The sequence below is a fragment of the Uranotaenia lowii genome, chromosome 2 (assembly GCF_029784155.1).
Source record: "Uranotaenia lowii strain MFRU-FL chromosome 2, ASM2978415v1, whole genome shotgun sequence".
NCBI lineage: Eukaryota > Metazoa > Arthropoda > Insecta > Diptera > Culicidae > Uranotaenia > Uranotaenia lowii.
The window spans coordinates 132,661,303-132,679,600 of NC_073692.1; the positions used below are offsets into that span (position 1 = coordinate 132,661,303).

The window sequence follows — 18,298 nt, forward strand, 5'->3', positions numbered from 1 at the left end:
TCTCAAATTCAGCTTTGTTACTTCTTTGTTACACACTTTGATATGTATTTTCACTGTTAACATGAACTTCATATTTAATGGAAGCTATAAGCAATTTTCAACCTTTTCTCAATTAGAATTTGAAAACTTTCTCTATCCTTTTGCGATTCCAAATTTGAATTCCACTTTTCCGAAGTCAAACCGGCACCACTGCTTCCGGTTGTTGTCAAACTTAACAAAACAACACAACATCGAAAAACTTCACCAAACGTCATCGCGTTCGCAGCTGTCAACGTGCGCGAGCGAGCGAGCGAGCAGCGGAAAAGAAAGAAGGAAAAAAGAACAAGAGAACGCGTAAAGCAACGGAGGAGGAAAAAGGCCAACCTTCAAAACAGACGGGTGTAAAATCCATCATCAGCAGCAGCAGCAAAAATTGAAATCGCGTTCCGTTGCGTCGAGTTCACCTTCATCTCGTCGGGATGATGTGTTTTTCCTGGATAAAATTCGATTTTTCATTATGTTGAAGCGTTGTTCTAGTTGTTGAATAGTTTAATTCGAGAAGAGTGCGAGAAAATATTGGGTGCTAACGTCGGGTGGCTAGTTAAAGTTTGTTAAAATTTACTCCTCAAGAAGAATCGAGTGAGCAACCAACAGCAGAAGAAAAAGTGAATGAAAATGTTGCATGTGTAGAAAATTTTCCCTCAAAACCCCGATCTCCTCAAGTGGAAAACAACGACCGAGAGTGCTAGGAATAAAGTGTCTATTTAGTTGTTGAAAATTGTGCTCGATTTTTTGCCATGGTCATTGGCTAGTAGAAGATCATCCGCCCCGAGAGTTCAAGTTTGTCCCCAAACTAGAAGAAGCGAGTGCTCTCGAGGTTGTCTGCTGGGAAACAAGGAAGCAGAAATTGGCTCCTGGTGCAGCTCTGGGGGGTCTCCCTTTTAAAGTGAGTGTGTGGTCAGTTTTGTTTTGACCTGGTTCTATACATTTAAAAAAAAAAGTTGGAGCTGTTCCGAAGGATTACCTAAAGGATATCGTCCTACCATCCTACGAATCGAGGCGAGCGACCGTTCCGAATTGCACAAAAGGTAAGCAAATAGAAAGCAAAATCCACCACGAAGCCGTTCGGTTCGCTGAGCAATTGGCCAGCCCGTGAAGAAGATGTTCATCAATCGACCGTCCGGATTATGTCATCGCGAAATTGCGAAGAGTTACACGCTAGTCAAGTTTTCTTAAAGATTTTCCTTGGGTTGAAGGAAAAACTTCTTCCTAAAAACTAAGACGTTTGCGAATATTATAGTCCAATCACAGTCATAGTCACTTTGTATACGTTATGACTCATTATCGTGATTCAAGTTGCAACGAAACTGCTCCAAAGCTTGTCTGAATTAAACACAACCGAAATCCAACCCTCCAGAACAGCGGAAGAAACCCTGATCGGAGAGTTTTTTTTCCTGAAACCATCAGCTGTGCCAAATGGCGACCCTAACCTTGGAACAGCTCTGCGCCTTACACCTTTACAACAACATCAACAAAATTAACATTATTCCCATCGAGCTAGACCAGCCCTCGTTCGTCTTGGTTTTTCCCCCTCGCGAGTCGAGAGTAACCTTTTCGCAGATCCGTCTTGATTATTATTGTTCACTTTGTGAACTGGTGGTAATTTTTTTTAAATTTTAATAACTTTTATTCCTAAATCTTATAAAATTCTCTCGGCCTGGCTTAAATTTGTTAGAAACGTTTGAGCTAGCGCCTCGTGGATTATTCTATGTGGATAGCGTAGAAATTTTTTTGTCGGTTCTGCCTTATTCTAGAGATTCACTCCTGGCTCGTTCTCGTTCATCAAACGTACAACATAAGCAGCCAAATCAACCATCCGTTTGCTATCCCCCAGATAGTCTCGTTGTTATATATTACCTATCCACTACCTTATTCCATACGATCGAAAATTGGAACCATTCTCAATTGTTCGTGCTCGCTTGTTGTAGGTATCTACCAATTGCAGAATGATGATGGTTTGTGACGTTAATTATTTCGGTTTGGTCGAATTGTTCTGGCCAAAAGAGTCTACTCCTCATTCCAGCTCACCACGAAAAGAAAGAAGAAGTAGGTGATTGTCCATTTTTTTGCTGGTTTGATTAATTTGTTCAATTTTTTTCGTGAATGGATCTCGTACTTGTAGTTATATCAAACGCCATGCTACTGCTGCTGGTGGAATGTCATAATGATGCAACAGTTGGTGGTGGCGACGCCAAGCTAGTAAATTTAAATGTTTGCTGGTATACTAGAAAATATTCCAAGTACATAGTACCTACATAGTTTTTTTTGTTGAAGTTTTATTAGTGACACTACCATCCTTATGGCATTCGTGTCGAGTTCCTACACAGTGATTTGTCGTTTGTACCTACATTGAGAAAATCGAAATATTCGAATTGGTGGTTGATTTGGATTTTACGATAATCTTCTCATGAATAAAGAAATTGTTTGCTAACTTCCGGTATGCCTTAGAAGCCAATTATCCGTCACCTGAACTTAAAACTTATTAAAATAATTTGAATTTTCATGAATTCCTTTGACCGATAGGTTCTTGAAAATAACAAAAATACTAAAAAGGAAATTGAGCAAATTAGTGAATTGGTGACTAAAGTAACTATTTTCATTATTTTCAAACCATTTTTTTAAAATTCCATTTAATCTTTATCTTTTTTATTTGAGAGGAAAAAGCCCATATAAGTTGAAATTCGATCCAACAACTCATATGCATCTAAAACCTTCATCTTTTGCATCAACAGATTACAAATTAAATCCAAATTATAGGTACATCGATCACAGACGTAACAATCTAGCAATATTTTGTAAGTTAATCTCGGCCTAGATTAAGCTTTCCCAAAACTCTCAGCGAAATTTACATTTCAATGTGCTCCAAGATGAACAAACAACAAAAACTGATGATACGCGATTGATCATTCTAAATATTCTAACAAGAGATGCATTTTGACCCTAGTTAGTAGAGGCGTATGATACGACCAGGAAGAACCGAGAAAGATAATTCGTATTTTCAAAATTCGATTAAACATGCGTATCAAACTTTCATTTTTCGGCTTGTCCTAAAAATTATTGTTCCATTTTTCTTTAATCTTTAAATTTATTTTAAAGTGAAGTTTAGCCTTTTTAATATGTTTGTTCAAATAAACAAAAATGTGGGTTTACGAGCTCATAACATTTTAATGCGGAATTTAACATAAATATATCACATTTTCACTCGTCCAGTGTTTAAATGCAGGTCTGGAATTCTTATACACTGAGGTTTTTTTTACGCGGTTTTTTTACACGGTTTTTTTTAACGCGGCTTTTTTTACGCGGATTTTCGAATTAACGCGGTTTTTTTTTACGCGGATTTTCGAATTAACGCGGTTTTTTTACGCGGATTTTCGAATTAACGCGGTTTTTCAGAGAAAATATTCTAAGACTTTTTCAAAGGAAAACACTTAGAATCTTTTTGTAGTTGGGAAAATCTTAGCTCTGAGACTAAGAACGTGATACATGAGATCTCTGACCTGAGACTTGAGACTTGAGACCTGAGACCTGAGACATGAGACCTGAAATATGAGACTCGAGATCTGAGACACGAGACATGAGACCTGAGATATGAGACATGAGACATGAGACATGAGACATAAGACCTAAGACATGAGACCTGAGACATGAGACCTGAGACCTGAGACATGGAACCTGAGTCCTGAGACATGAGACCTGAGACATGAGACCTAAGATCTGAGACATGGAACATGAGACCTGAGACATGAGACATGAGACACACTGTCAAATAAGGCTCACTACATTCTACTATTCTATTAATCTAATTGATTTTGTTTTTTATCTTAAAAATAAACTATCATTGTACGCAAATTTTAAAATAATCATGGTTCTTACGTGTTTTTTTAGTAACGTGCTTTTTTGCGCGAATTTTTTAATTAAAATGGATTTTTACGTGGATTTTCGAATTAACGAGGTTTTTTTTAACGCGGATTTTCGAATTAACGCGGTTTTTTTACGCGGGACGAAATACCGCGTAAAAAACCTCAGTGTATTTCAACATGTTTATGTCTTTTCGAAAGCATGAATTTAATTAACTCAATTCAAGTTGAAAAATCTACTCAAATTTTAAATGTATTGATAATTTATTCGGGTTTTTCATGTTTTCTATCCGATTGTCCTTTAAAACATGCAAGGCGATTTTGAGTCTATTTTTACCCTATGCTGTATGAATAATAAATTCTTTGAGATTTTCTTTTGTCTATGAAAACAACTTTTTTATTTTTTTGGGAAACAAATAAAATTGAATTTGGCTCCAATGAAGCCCAAAGGTATGAGCCGTTTCAAATAAAGAAATTGTTAAAAAAAACAACTTTTTTGATCTCTTACTTATACAAAAAAAAACAAAATAGTTTTTTCAGTATCATTTGAAAAGTTTAAGAAATGAGATTAAAAAAAAAGTTCAAGACCATATGGGCTAGTTACACAGGTCTAAAAGTTTTTGTTTTGGCTCAAAACGCATCCACTTTCTTGCAATTTGTAACTTAATTATTGAGCGTGTATTAACTGTGCGATACGAAGGTCTTCGACAAAGTTCTTCATCAGAAAAAAAAATCATTTAAAGAAATTTTAAATTGACATCAAACGATATTTAAAGTGTCTTGTAGTAGTTTTGTGTAGTGTTATTAAGTGTATTTTTGATGTCAGGAGCTCATAAATCCTTATAAAAAGCTGTTCCTAAATTGAAGAATTGCTTATTCAATCTATTGGTTAAAATTTGTTAAGTCTCTATTGATGAAATGTTTGACTTGATGTGGTCACTTATTTCATCTGAAAGTAACTATTTTCCCCTACTTTTTTACATTATAGAATCATCGCATAAAACACGAAAAAACAGCATTTACCTACTCTGCCGCTATTCGCAAGACTGTCCCATATGCATTTTTTTCATTTATCAGTTTATCTCAAAAACCGTTCGTACAGTTAGTTCTTCAATTTAGACTAAAAACTTTCATAACTTTGTTCTTAACATATAGGAAAAAAATACCAAGTCATGTCTGTCCCATATGAAATATATCTCGAGGATGTCTCGAGGATGCATTTATGCCATGATTTTTCAGTACTCTATTAACTTTTTTGCTCAATCCAGGAATATAAGTTAGTGAGACGTATTTTCATAAATTTTCCGTAGTGCTGTTGCTTATGTAGTTTTAAATAGAGTGGATAACATTTTTGAAAAAAAAAATTTTTTTGATTTCAATCGGATTATTTTTTATTTAAAACAGTTTTTTTTATTTAAACAGAAGTTTTTTTCAGCAACCTGCATTTTAAGGGAAAAAAATCTACTATCCAAAGAATCTTCCATCATGAAAGCTGAGATATTTAACTCAGTAGAATGAAGGCTGTATATGTATAACATTCATGATTCGTGATTTTATACATTCACCAAAGGCAGAGCAAGCCAATGCTTTCCAAACGAAATTCACATCGATCCGACATTATATACATCCCACACCTCGAAACAGAAAGACAAGCCTAGTTCTGATTAGCGAGATGGCGATCGTTTGAAAAATAATGTCAAATTCCTTCGTACACTCAAAAAAATATATGAGACCTATTTGAATTTCACGTAGAAACCCGAGGTTGCATAACAAACAGAATTCACGTTGTTTTCATATAGGTGAGTACTTTTTGAAGGCCGTGTATAGTGTTTAATAGTAGAGTCGTAGAAAAGGCAGTAGGTATATTATAAAGAATTCTCACAAGCTGAAGTCTTAATTCACTTCCATCGTTTTCAACTAGCAGAAGTCTTAATCGGCTGTAGCTGTTTCTATTGTGAATTTAAATAAAAATTTAAATAAAAACGTCGCTGGTGAACTGGCAACAGAACACAGACTTTCGACAATCTAGTACTTCACTTTTCCTTGTCGGAAGTCTTTCGGAAGTCGGAAGTCCGGACTTCCGAAGTAAAATTTAGTGCTGGCGCTATTATATTAGTAGAAGTCTCAATCCTCTATTTGAGGTTGCCAGATTGCCTGCTTTAATCCGGGTTTGCCTGGATACTTAATACAAAATTTAGGAACAATCCGGCCCGGCCCGGCCCGGTTGTCCGGATTGCATTGAAAAAAGCCTGGACAAATCAAACAAAAAAAAAACAAACTGTGTTGTAAAAATTTGTTTTCTTGGTTTATGTTGAGTAATTTCTGGATTTTGACAAAAATTTCCCGGATGTTGTGTCGTCAATTTTGAAATCAAATGCCCGAATTTTGCCATGTTTTTATATAAAATGGCCCGGATTTGTTCGGGCCGGATGCGTGCTGAAAAAATCCGGCAACCTTACCATACTGCCCCTATTCGCATATGAGTCCCATGTGTAAAAACAGCAAACCGAAAAAAACGCTTGTAAAGTTTGAAACTTGTTTTCATAAAAACAAACTTATGAATCATTTGCTGGCAAAACCTATCAATAGTTCGGATAGAAAGCACTTCAAAAAATAGTTTTGTTTACTTTAGCGCTAATACTAACTAATAATTACGGAGAAATTTAAATAAAACACTCATGTGACTCATATGCGAATATTCTTAACCCTCGAACAGAGATTATTCGCAAATGAGTCTCTGGTGCTAAAGTTATCGGCAAGTGGCAAGTACTTTTCCAACATATTTTTTTTATTTGTTTATCATTCTTTTTGATGACAGAAGAAAGCTATCGAAAGATCTTGATTCCAAACTGATTTTAATCAAGGTTTTTTAACCAAGTGGGATGTGTTTTCCATTGTTTTTCCAAAACTCTGTTTTCATTCGTGTGAAATTGTTGCGAATTTATTAGACATTATCATCATTTAATGCAATATGTGTTACGGATACATAAATAACACCGACCAAAAGTCTGCTGGATACAAGACAAAGAAGGAGATTTCTTCCGGGAACATCTTCCTAGGTAATAAACGAAAAAAAATGTTTTGATATTGTTGTGCATATAGAAAAAAGTAATGAAAAAAGTTTGTTATTTTGTTACCGGAACAACACTTCAAGTACCATCCTCCAGATCACACATTAGATCGTCGAATATACCCACGAAGGAACCATCCTAACCGAAGACTGATCTATTGAGCGTTGTTCATCGGTTGATTTTTGTCGAAAAAATAATTTTGGTTACCAGTTACTTATTAATGTTTTTGTGACTAAGAACCAGATTTCTTTGGATTTTTTTTTTATACGTTCAATTTTTATGTAAATTAATGCTTTAGGCATTAAATCATTGATTTACTTCATTTTCTATCTGTCCTTTCCTTCAATTGTAAGCTCTGGCGCTGAATTTTGGTTATGGGACTCATATGCGAATATTTTTCACAAGGGACACTTCAGGGGTCATATTTTTTTTCGAAATTTTGGGAGCAAACTTCGAACAAAAACTTGTTTTACAGGTAAATTGGAGCTCAAAGAAGCGTTTTCTATCGAAAACTCAAAAACGATGAAAATGCACATGGGACTCATATGCGAATAGGGGCAGCATAACTTATTCTACAAACAGAAGACTCAATTTTCTAATCTTAACAGTTTTCCCACTAGCAAAAGTCTCAGTCATGATGCATCTAGGATGGTGATCTCATATGCCAAATCGCCATTCAGCCATATTGAAAAAAGTTTTGACAGCTGGCTGTAGTGTTTACGAAAAAAGGGGTCCAGGGATGCCAGGTGTTAGAGATAAAAAATCAGATGGCAAAAAAGTGTGTGTATGTGCACAAGCTAATCGCAAACGAAAGATCAAAAGATTTAAAACCGTACTGGTGTTTAGTTTATTTTATTATATTTAAATTGAGTTTTCGGAAATAAAGCAATGATATGAGTATATTCAATGAATTAATTTGTATTCTAAACACTTTTTTAATAAAATTACAATACACTTCGGTCTTTCCGTATGTTCCAAAAAAAAAACCTTTTCATTGGTCGCAATGATAGAATGGATTTTAAAGGGTGGAACAAACAACCAAAACCCTAAACCGGATGTTGCTTGCCCCTTATTCTTGTTACCTTATCCAAAGAGCTATTTTGTTTCCCTCCAATCGAAAAGTGTTGGATGAAAATAAAAATTAATCGGTTCTGCTAAAAAATGCTATAAATTCTGCTATTGATCATTTTCATGATTAAATGATAAACGATTTTATGATTCGAAATTTTATTTTCAAATAACTGTTGCATCATGTAAATGCTGCTTAAGCCTTTTTAATATTAACATATTCAGTTAATCTACCTTCACCACCACCCACGAGCTACGCTGAGCTGGAGCTTTGCTGCACTCGAGGATGACTAGCAATTGGACAGCATCACCTGCAGGAATCCTTCAGGGGCTCAATCAATTCCGGACAATCAACAGTCGGCAGTGGATCGAACCGATTCCCCAACCCACTCATCGGACTTATCGTCATGCTGCTCAGGCGCCTAACGTTGCGCCTATTTTCCTATTTCAGCTCATCAGTTCCCTCGTTCAAAAGTGCCAAAAATTTCATCTGGTTTTCCCAAATGCTACCCATCAGATCCGGATTACTCGATTGGATCTTCTGGAGCAGCGATGGCAACAGACGGGGGTTGTTCTCAAAACAAGAATTAAACGACGCGGATTTCGGTAATTTGAACGATTTATTTCTATCGTTAAATTATCCCTGTAATTATTTTAATTCAGCATTTAGGGATTTGATTTGACAATAAATTGTGTAATTTTACAATATAGTGTGTGTGTGTGTGTGTTTGTCTACTCACGCCCTTTTTGTTAATATTGTGTTCAGTCCGAAATTCGAGTGTCGTACGGTACGGCTAGCACTGATTTTAACCTATGGCAAACGCAATTGTTTACAACTGTTTGGATTTTGAATTATTGTATTATTTAGGATTTACCTGTTCTCCGGTCGGGTTCGGCACTAACTATGATCAGCACTGAATAGTTAGGCCTTCCATTCTATAGAAATCGCATTTCTAGATTCAAGCCTGAAATATTGCACCTCGCGTAACTTTTGATCTCATCGATAGAACTTTTCGAAAACTTCAGACATGCTAGCTTCATATTTCAACAATCACTGTGCAAAATTTCAATAAAAAATGTAGCGTAGTTTCAGAGATATTGCAGTTTTAATGAGAAAAGTCCAAAAAGTCCGATTTTTGTAAAATTACTGTTTCTCAGGCCACACAAACTCCAGAAGGCTCAAATTTTGTGGGTTTAGAGGTTAAACCCCCCCATGGAGATTTTTTCCAAGTTAAATTTTCAACGTAGTAAAGGGAAATTACTTGATTTTAAAAGGTGTTAAATAAGGGTTAACAAGAAAGTCAGAAAATTTTCTCGCCTCCGGCGGAAATATGTCTATATTCACTCTAGACTTGATACATTTCATTTTAAGAAATTACATATATGCCGTTCACGATTTTGAACTATTTTTTAATTGCAAATTTCGATTTGTAATTTAATCAACATTTTGTATTGAAACTCTAAACTTGACATTCAAATAAACTACCTCGTCTTCAGAATAGGGTTTCATTAAGAATTGTAACTGAACAAATTCATAGTTTGAAACCAATCATTTAATCATAAAAATTAATTCATCGAATACTTATTTTATACATTAACAAGTTGGGAGCCATGATGGTCATCAGAATCCACAAAACAAAATCTTAAACCTAGTATCCTCTTCTTAACCCTTTAATGCATGACTTTTTTTTTGCGAAGGGAAATTTTTTTTGACTTATCAAATTGTCTTCATTCAATTCAAGAACATAATTTGAAATGATTTCATGATAAATGATAATATTTTTTATATATTTATAGTATGTTGTTTTAAAACAACATTGTGCACTCCATGGAGATTGATGGTTCCTTTCAAAGAAATGTATTTAAAATAAAACAAATTGATTTTTTATCATTAAATTGAACATTTATTTGAGGGTACGTATATTATGGGTTATGATAACGATAAAAACAGTTGTTGGTGATTGTGTCGCAAAGTGATACTTGGCATTTCTCGCAAAATCTTTTTGTAAACCCTTTGCAACCGGAATATTTGCATCTTGCTTGCTTGTTTTTCCACATTGCCCAGTGAGAAGTTTGATCAAGTTTTACGTTTTGAGGTGGACCAGATTGAAATGGATCACGACGTACTCGTTTGAGAGGTTGGTCCTTCCGTGGGCGTCCTTTTTTTGGAGAGTTTTCACCGATCTTACACAAAACTTCAGCCAACTCAAACCTGAATTCCCGTAGCATAAGTATTTTGGTATTTTTCGGATCACGACGAATAACTTTCTTATAGACCAGCCAAGAATTGATGATTGCCATATCCAAAAAATGATAAAAAAGTCGAGTGGTCCATTTGCGACTCTTAAATGAAATTTTGTATCTACCAATCAAACTGTCGAGTAGGTCCACGCCGCCCATGTGCGCATTGTACTCCTGAACTGCTTTAGGACAAGGAATGGAAACTCGAACATGCTGTTTCTTATCAAATCGGCTTATAGTACCAACTGGCTCTGCTCCAACGTAAGAAGACAGCAAAGTGACTGGTTTATTGTCCTTCCATCCTACAACACTGATATCGATTCCTTCAATGTTACACGTTCTTTCTTCAAAATATCCTCTAGGAATCTCCTTTTTCATCAATTTTTGCTTATCCATAAGCTTACAATTTCGTAGACGATTAGTGCGCACTGTACCTAATGAATAAATACCTTCTTTCGCAAGGTATAATATCAGTGGGATAATAATTTTGATTTACAAAACATCGTGCTGGTTTGAAATATTCTTCTTGGTATGAAATAATTTCAGTCCAAATTTTATTTTGTGTTTCTTGTTCTTCTAAATGCTCAACAACACATTCAAAAACGATGAATAAAGTTTTAAATCACATTAAGTTTAAGATATTTTTAAAGCAAAAAACTTATCGTTTTGCAGGTTTGAACAAATTTTTTTTAATGAATTCAATTTTTTTCTAAACTTTATTAAGTAATGCTGGAAATACTTACAATGATATCTTTCCAAATTTTTCAAAACTGTAGAATTTAACTTTTTTAGATCATCTTGATGATATCATCTTTAAAATATTATTCCTTAATTAAATTAATTAAATAATAAACAAATTCAGAATCAGATTTTTCTTTAACGTAGATTTGTTTTTTCATCAGTTATCAATGATTGATTTCACATATACTGATACCTTTTAAAGCTTATATACTCCACATCCATATCCACCAAATCAGTTATCTATTGAAATCTATTAATAAGTTTTTAAATTCATCAAAACAACTTCTAAAATGTTACAAAACTTATCTTTTTTTTCATATTTTGTTTCAATTTTCAAATAAATTTACTGAATTTTATATTCAAACTGTATGAAGTTTATGAACTATTTTTAATAAATTGTTTTTTTTGTTTTTCTAATTCTACATTTTTGTGTTCTGAAAACATAATTTTATTGGAAGTCTTTGAAACTTAATTTTTAATAAGAAATATATAGTTTCCACCTTCTGTCCTTTCCAGGACCCAATATCCCAACTGAAAAGGACAAAATATTCAGACCTTGAAATTTTTAACTTTAAAACCTTTGATTGAAAATTTAAAAACTTATTATCTTATATATTTATAAATTGTATTTCTTTGATATTCATTATATTAAATAATTTTTTTATCAATCATGATTTTGAATTTATTTTTAAAAAGTTCAAAAATTATTTGAAGCAGCAACTTAAAAGTTAAATTCCAATGTACCATGTTGACTAAATTTGTATTAACTTTGTGCTTTCAGTATTTACAACAAAACTTTCATTTTATCAATTTCTTATAAATCTTCTCCCAATCTTTTATTTGTTAGTTTAATTGAAAATGTGGTATTATAAAAATTTGAAGCTATTGTTTTGAATTTCAGAACTTTTTCTAGCTTTTATTTTAACAACTGGATGATTTTCAATATAGAAAAGGGTTTTATCTTTGACTTTGATCACTGGCAGTCTTGAAATTAAATTGAAGATTTTCTTCTTTTTCCAAATAGAATTCGATTATCAACTTTTGAATAAATTCTCCGAAGTTCAAAATGTTTTTTTTTGTAATCGTGAATCCACATTTCAAATCGTGATAATTTTTTTTTCAAATTAAAGATACTTTAGCGGATTTCTTTGATCAATCCTTCCAGTGAAAATTAAGAAACGAGATGTTAAATTAAATGAATAAAAAGCAATCATTATCATTTTTTTAAACGATTGTTAATGATGGTTAATTTTTAACCTGATCTGACATTTATTTGGGAATTCAGATTTTTTCAAAATCTGGTGTTATATTTTATGTATTCTATTTCTGTGCATTTATTCTTGTGCCCGAAGCTCTATTCGAAATTTTGATTTTCATTCTTTTTCTGGTGTTTCGGAAATATTGATGAATGACTTACCGAAATTTGGATTTATTTTATCAGTAAATTTTATTATTTTTTAAGTTTGTGTGATATTTAATCAGAAATAAGACAATTATTTAGATTTCAATTCCTTTCTCTGTTATATATTTTTGCTTTTGTTATTATCTTTGGCTAAATTTGAATTTTGAAAACCCCCCCATAGACGGGTCCTTCGCACGGGCATGACAGAAATCCATAATGATACATCAAAAACATAAAATACAACAAATATCAGTAGTGGATAGGTGGAAAACAACATCTTAAATGTAAATCATTTTTATATCCGTTTTCATTTTTCAAAACATTTAAAGTGTTATATCCATCTTAACAAGATCAATAACAACTGGACTCACATTTTCCAATTAGTCGGTTTAGCATAAGGTTGCCAGATTGCCCGGTTCTATCCGGGTTTGATCGGATATTGAAAACAAAATTCGGGAACAGTCCGACTCGGCCCGGTTGCCCGGATTTCATTGAAAAATGCCCGTTTTTTTGCCCGGATTTATTCACTTTATTTGGCAAACTTTTTTGTTGAGTAATTTCTCAGTTTTTTACAAAATTTGCCCTGATATTGCCTGGATTTTTGGTCGTCGATTTCGAAATTAAATGCCTGGATTTGGCCAGGTTTTTATATAAAATTGCCCGGATTTGGCTGGCCCGGAAAAACTCTGGCAACCTTAGTTTAGCAGATTCAAAAAACTTTTTGGACAATTGAAACGAAAAATTTCAACTCCTTGAGAAAGGCATAATAAACGCCGAAACGTAGGATGAAGAAAATAAATCGTTTTAAGAATTTTTCTTGACTGAAATCGCCGAAAATCAATTTATTCATTACCCAACTAGTTGATAGATTTTTACTATGAGATCTACAATATTTTGAAAAAGATCCAAGAAATCTATAGTACTTATCGCGACCGTGATTACTTTGCATTTTATACAGATTATGCTAGTTATATTGGTGTCAAATACCTTCATGAACAGAATATTCTGAGTAAGTAAGCATCGAATAAAATACTTCATGCTTGTCTGTACTACAGTCAATCAGGAATTGAACCCTGCCGTACAATTATTGACAAAACAGGAAAAAAATAAAGGAAAAACGATTGAGCATATCCCAAAAAAATCTATATTTCAATTAATTTCTTAAAATACTTATCTTAGTTTTTCATCTCATTTTCTATTTACAGAAAGTCTCCTCAGCTGCAGTCTGTGCTAAGTGGTTGGTGATAATTTTCATGAGTGATAAAGGTGCAACAGCAACTACTACTCCTCACCCAGCCGAGTTGTTCCAATGCTAAATAATTTACATCATTATCGTGTGCACCTTATCGTGACCCTTCCTTCGTGCTGCGGGCTGCGAAATATTCGAAAGCAAACACAACCTAACCAACACCAATAGCCCTGCTTGAAACGTGGATTAATCATTACCGAACATTGCGCACAATTATTAAAACGTCAAAACGGCGCGACAATCTTCAGTCAGTCAGGTAAGCTCCAGAGTTTTTTCTTCTTAATTATCGAAACTCAGTTCATATATAATTTTTCATCTTTTAGAAATTGATAATCGTTGTGCAACAAGAATAATTTTTTTATGAATAAAATTTCATATGCGAAAAAGCTTATCTATTTTTCTCCCCAAGCTCGGGTATACACTTCATACAAGCACTTTAAGTTTGATTAAGATTTCAAATCAAGCACTTTCATGAAAGATAGCAAAAACATATCGTATATTCAACTGTTTTCTAATTCACTATAGAACAGTTAATAGAAGTTAAAAAATCTAATTCAATTAAGTTTTATTTCCCGCTCTCAATGGAAATCGGCGTTTGCTTTTTTTTAAACAAAACGAGGCGTCACTAAATTCCTTCCGAATTCTTCCGATCTCAGCAGAGGTTAAAACAAATAAGCGAGAAAACACACTCAACTTCGCTGGGATCCAGAAAGTGGGAAAATTCGGAAGCTATTTTCAGCAGAATAGAAACACTGTAGTTGCAGTTTTCCTGCAGCATTCCGAAGTCCAAAAATACCAATCACACTTCTTCCTTCGGAACCAAGTCTCGCCCACAGAAAAAGCCGGAGTAAGAAAAGTGGGACACACGTTCGTTTTGAAGTTTCCACCCATTGGGCGATTACAATTTTCTTTCAACGTGGAGCGGAGTTTGGAAGTTTGGCTGCATCGATGCGTCACTCTCTGACCCAATGTTTTTTTTTTTTATTTTATCAAACAATCATTTTCCATTTATACGGTTGTTTTAGCGATCTTATCAGTTGGAACTGCTGCTGCGTCGCGTTAACGAATGTACCCTCTTGAAGGCGTCATAGTCGTTGACGTCGGACTTCTTTATTGGTGATGGTTCATTTTGAGCCAATCGATTTAAATTCGTTCGTTGCTGTTGGGGGCAGAGTCCAAAACGATCGAGTCCGGTGCCTCCTCGCTCTCGAGTAAACGTGCAGAAATCACACCTCCACCGAAATCTTGATTACCTGCGGGCTTTATCTATCTATTTCACAAGGTGCCATGCATTTACATCACAATTATTGCAGTAAGGTGTCGTCATATCTTGATCCCTGTGTTTATTTATAGCCAATTTTTTGGATTGTGAATTGAAAACAATGATTAACGAGGGCAATCTTTTTGGAAGTTAAGGTCAGAATAACCAAAAAGTTGAAAAAAATACGCTTAAGAGTATATTATGCTTGAAAAAAAAACACTTTTCCGTTGACTGCAATTTTAAAATCTTACTGGGCGCATTGACTTCGCTTCCCGGTATCGGCAAGAGAACTTTTGGGTTCGAATCCCATAAGTGACCGACAGGTAAGATGTGTAAAATAAATATAAATAACTAAATACAAATATTTCAGAGGGAATGCATCTGGGGTTAATCTGGATTCATAGCCGTAGGATTGGGGAGAGGGGGTGGTTTGGGGGTTAATCCCCCCCTGCGGATACAAAACAGCAAGCGAGGTATTCTACTCTACACTCAAAATTTTAAATTCAGAACCAAATTATGATAATAGAGTGAGGTTTATCAAGAGTAACAATCTAGACTCAAAACTAATGCCAAAATCTCAAAAACCCATCCCAAGTCCAAAATTCCGCTACACTTTTTCAAAATTTTCTAACTTGTTCATCGAAATTTTTCAGAGGTTCTGATTCCATAATTCCAATTCCCATAACCAAAATTGTATTTCTACTTTCGTATTTCGGATTCTATATCCAGTTAAAAAATCTTAGTTTTCAGTGCGAATAATCATAGAAAATTAGAAATGAAAAGCTTCTTTGAAATCCTGGTTCAAACTTGGGTTTGCATTTCATATCAAATTTGAATCATGTTTTTCGAGATCATATACATTAGCATTATTTTGGTAATAGTTTTCCGTATAAATAGATAAATTTTGTTTTATATTCAATTTCGAATTTCTAAAAAACTTAATTCTTACACTAAATTCAAAAATTTAAAGCTACAAAATTGAAAACTCAGATTCAGATTTTTGTAAGTTCATATTTTAATTATGACTCACAATACAGATTGAAATAAATAATTTAAGTAGTTAAGTTAGATTAACCCTGAACTATAGAATTCAAAAAAAAATCATGAATGAGGGCTCTAAAACTTGGCTCAAAAAATTCTGATCTGGAATAAGATTCGGAAATCGTATTTTTTGTACATTTCAGAAATCGTATGGAAATTCGGATAAAGATAAGCGCAATTTTTGAATTCAGGTTCAGAATTTCGACTTAGAATGCACATTAAAAAAAAATTACAATCAACAGATCATGAACTTAAAACATTGCGGACCAAATACTTGTTTTTTCGCTTGCTACACTTCGAAGTACAACCCGAATAGACTGGATTGAAGTGATAAACTTAAACATAAAAATGCCAAATTTGTAAAATTTAGTCCAGGGGTTTCTGATTTATAGATTGCCAAATTTCGGTGTTTCTTGTCATCGATTTCTTCGCGGCCCTTAATGTGTTAATATTGCTTGTTAAATCAATTTCAGATTAAGATTTTTTAAACATTTTTTTTTATTTATCCGAAAAACTCAAATTTCATTTAAAAAAACCATCCACAGGATTTTCTTTATGGAATTCATGCTTTATGAAAAATATTTGCCGTTATAAAAATATCTTCAGCTAAAAAATCTGCACATATGTAATTCTATATTTTCCCAGTGTATTGTTTAACATTATTAAAACATTAAGGACACCGAAATTCGGCATTTTATGTTTCAGAAACCAATAGACAACATTTTGTTAATTTTATCTAGATATTTGAGTAACGGGAAGTGGTGTGTTAAATTTTGTAGAATGAAGTTTAATTATTAGATTCATAACATTTGAATTCTGTTTTTTAATGGAGCATAAATACTACCGCCGAACAAAACGAGATATCTCGTATTTCGTTCGCAATGTGTAAATATTGCTTGTTTTTTTAAAAGCCAACTTTCATAAAAAAAATAATTAGTTTGGTCCAAGTTTGCAACAAGAAAATTTGATCCGAAAATCTGGCGATTTATAACTCATAGTTTTTTTTTAAATTTGATTTATTTTCATCAACGGTTAAAATTTTTTAATTTGCAAAATAGTTTGAAAGATTGTTTGATTTAAATATAGAATAAGTTTTTTTAAGACATGGAAGACTCTCCTAAAAAAACTTATTTTATGCCAAAATCAACTAAGTTTGATCTACCAGACCAATTCAAAGATAAACATCGATGAAAGCGAATTAAACTCTGATACATACTCACTATGCGACTTTGACCAATTTCCAGGACAAATAATTTACCCTACCAAGTGCCCTCCCAAGAAACACAGATTAAGCCAACTAGCATAAGAAAATTTTATTATGGTTTTATTATGGCATTTAACAAGCAGCTGGTTTTATAACTGTTTTATTATGGTAATGAAAAATGCTTAGATTCGTGATTCAACAAGTTGTTTTGAGGTATTTTTAAAAGCTAATAAAGCTTTTGCTAAATATACAGTTTAAGTTGTTTAGAAAGAACTCTCTATCAAAAAAAACATGAACTTATAAGTTTGTTCCAAGCTCATTTTTCCATGTTTTATGAAGGTACGCTGTGCTGGATTCCAAAACCGTAACAAAATTGGCTGCTCGTCTTTATTTTATTTCATGCTTTTCCCGGTTTTAAATAACATGAAGAAATCTGTACATTGGTTTAGTTTTCACCAAAGAAGTAGATATTTATGTGCATAAATGTTTGTTGAGATGTTTTACAGAAAATAAAATATTGACAAATTGAAAAGCAAAGCTTCAATAAAATAATTTTAGCAGAAAATAATTCTAGTATCCTGCGAACTCTCGTCGAAAATTGCCACCTTCTTCTCAGTCTTTGACAACAACTTAGCTTTTTACTAAATTTATTTATATTCGTGTTGAAATGAATAAACTTTAGACTTCAATAGATTTATATGTAAGTGAGAAAAATGATTCATACAGAGAAGAATGATTCATAGGCCACCCTGTAATAGATTTCTGTTGTATTTGAACATGGAACAGTGATGGAACTCACGCATTAAAGCTGTATTCTACGGTTAAATATGAGTCTTCTTTGACTCCTTCATTTAGCCTCTACATCAGCCTGATAGTTTTTCAGTCCGCAATATCGATAGACTGTCAGACTTACATAATTCAAGTCTAGCAGCCTGTCAAATTGTTAGTCTGCAAGTTTATTAGTTATTAGTTTATTAGTTTATTAATTCAGGGGAAAAAACCGGAAATTCCGATTTTAAACCGAGAAAAATACAAAAGCAAACCAAAATTCAGTTTTGGTCTCAAGATCAGGGATTCTACCAAAATTTGAAAATTCAATTTATTATTTAATTTTCCAAGTCGGA

At 33.4% G+C, this 18,298-nt stretch overlaps 1 protein-coding gene across 1 annotated transcript in view; it reads left to right on the top strand.

The window, feature by feature from the left end:
* Window positions 1-393: 393 nt before the first annotated feature.
* Window positions 394-18,298, top strand: part of LOC129749478 (trafficking kinesin-binding protein milt-like) — a 311,591-nt gene continuing 293,686 nt past the window's right edge. The window contains exons 1-2 of the mRNA XM_055744453.1: window positions 394-1,067; window positions 13,625-13,924. The gene's annotated coding sequence lies outside the window, so the exon portion shown is untranslated. The remainder of the gene's footprint in view (window positions 1,068-13,624; window positions 13,925-18,298) is intronic.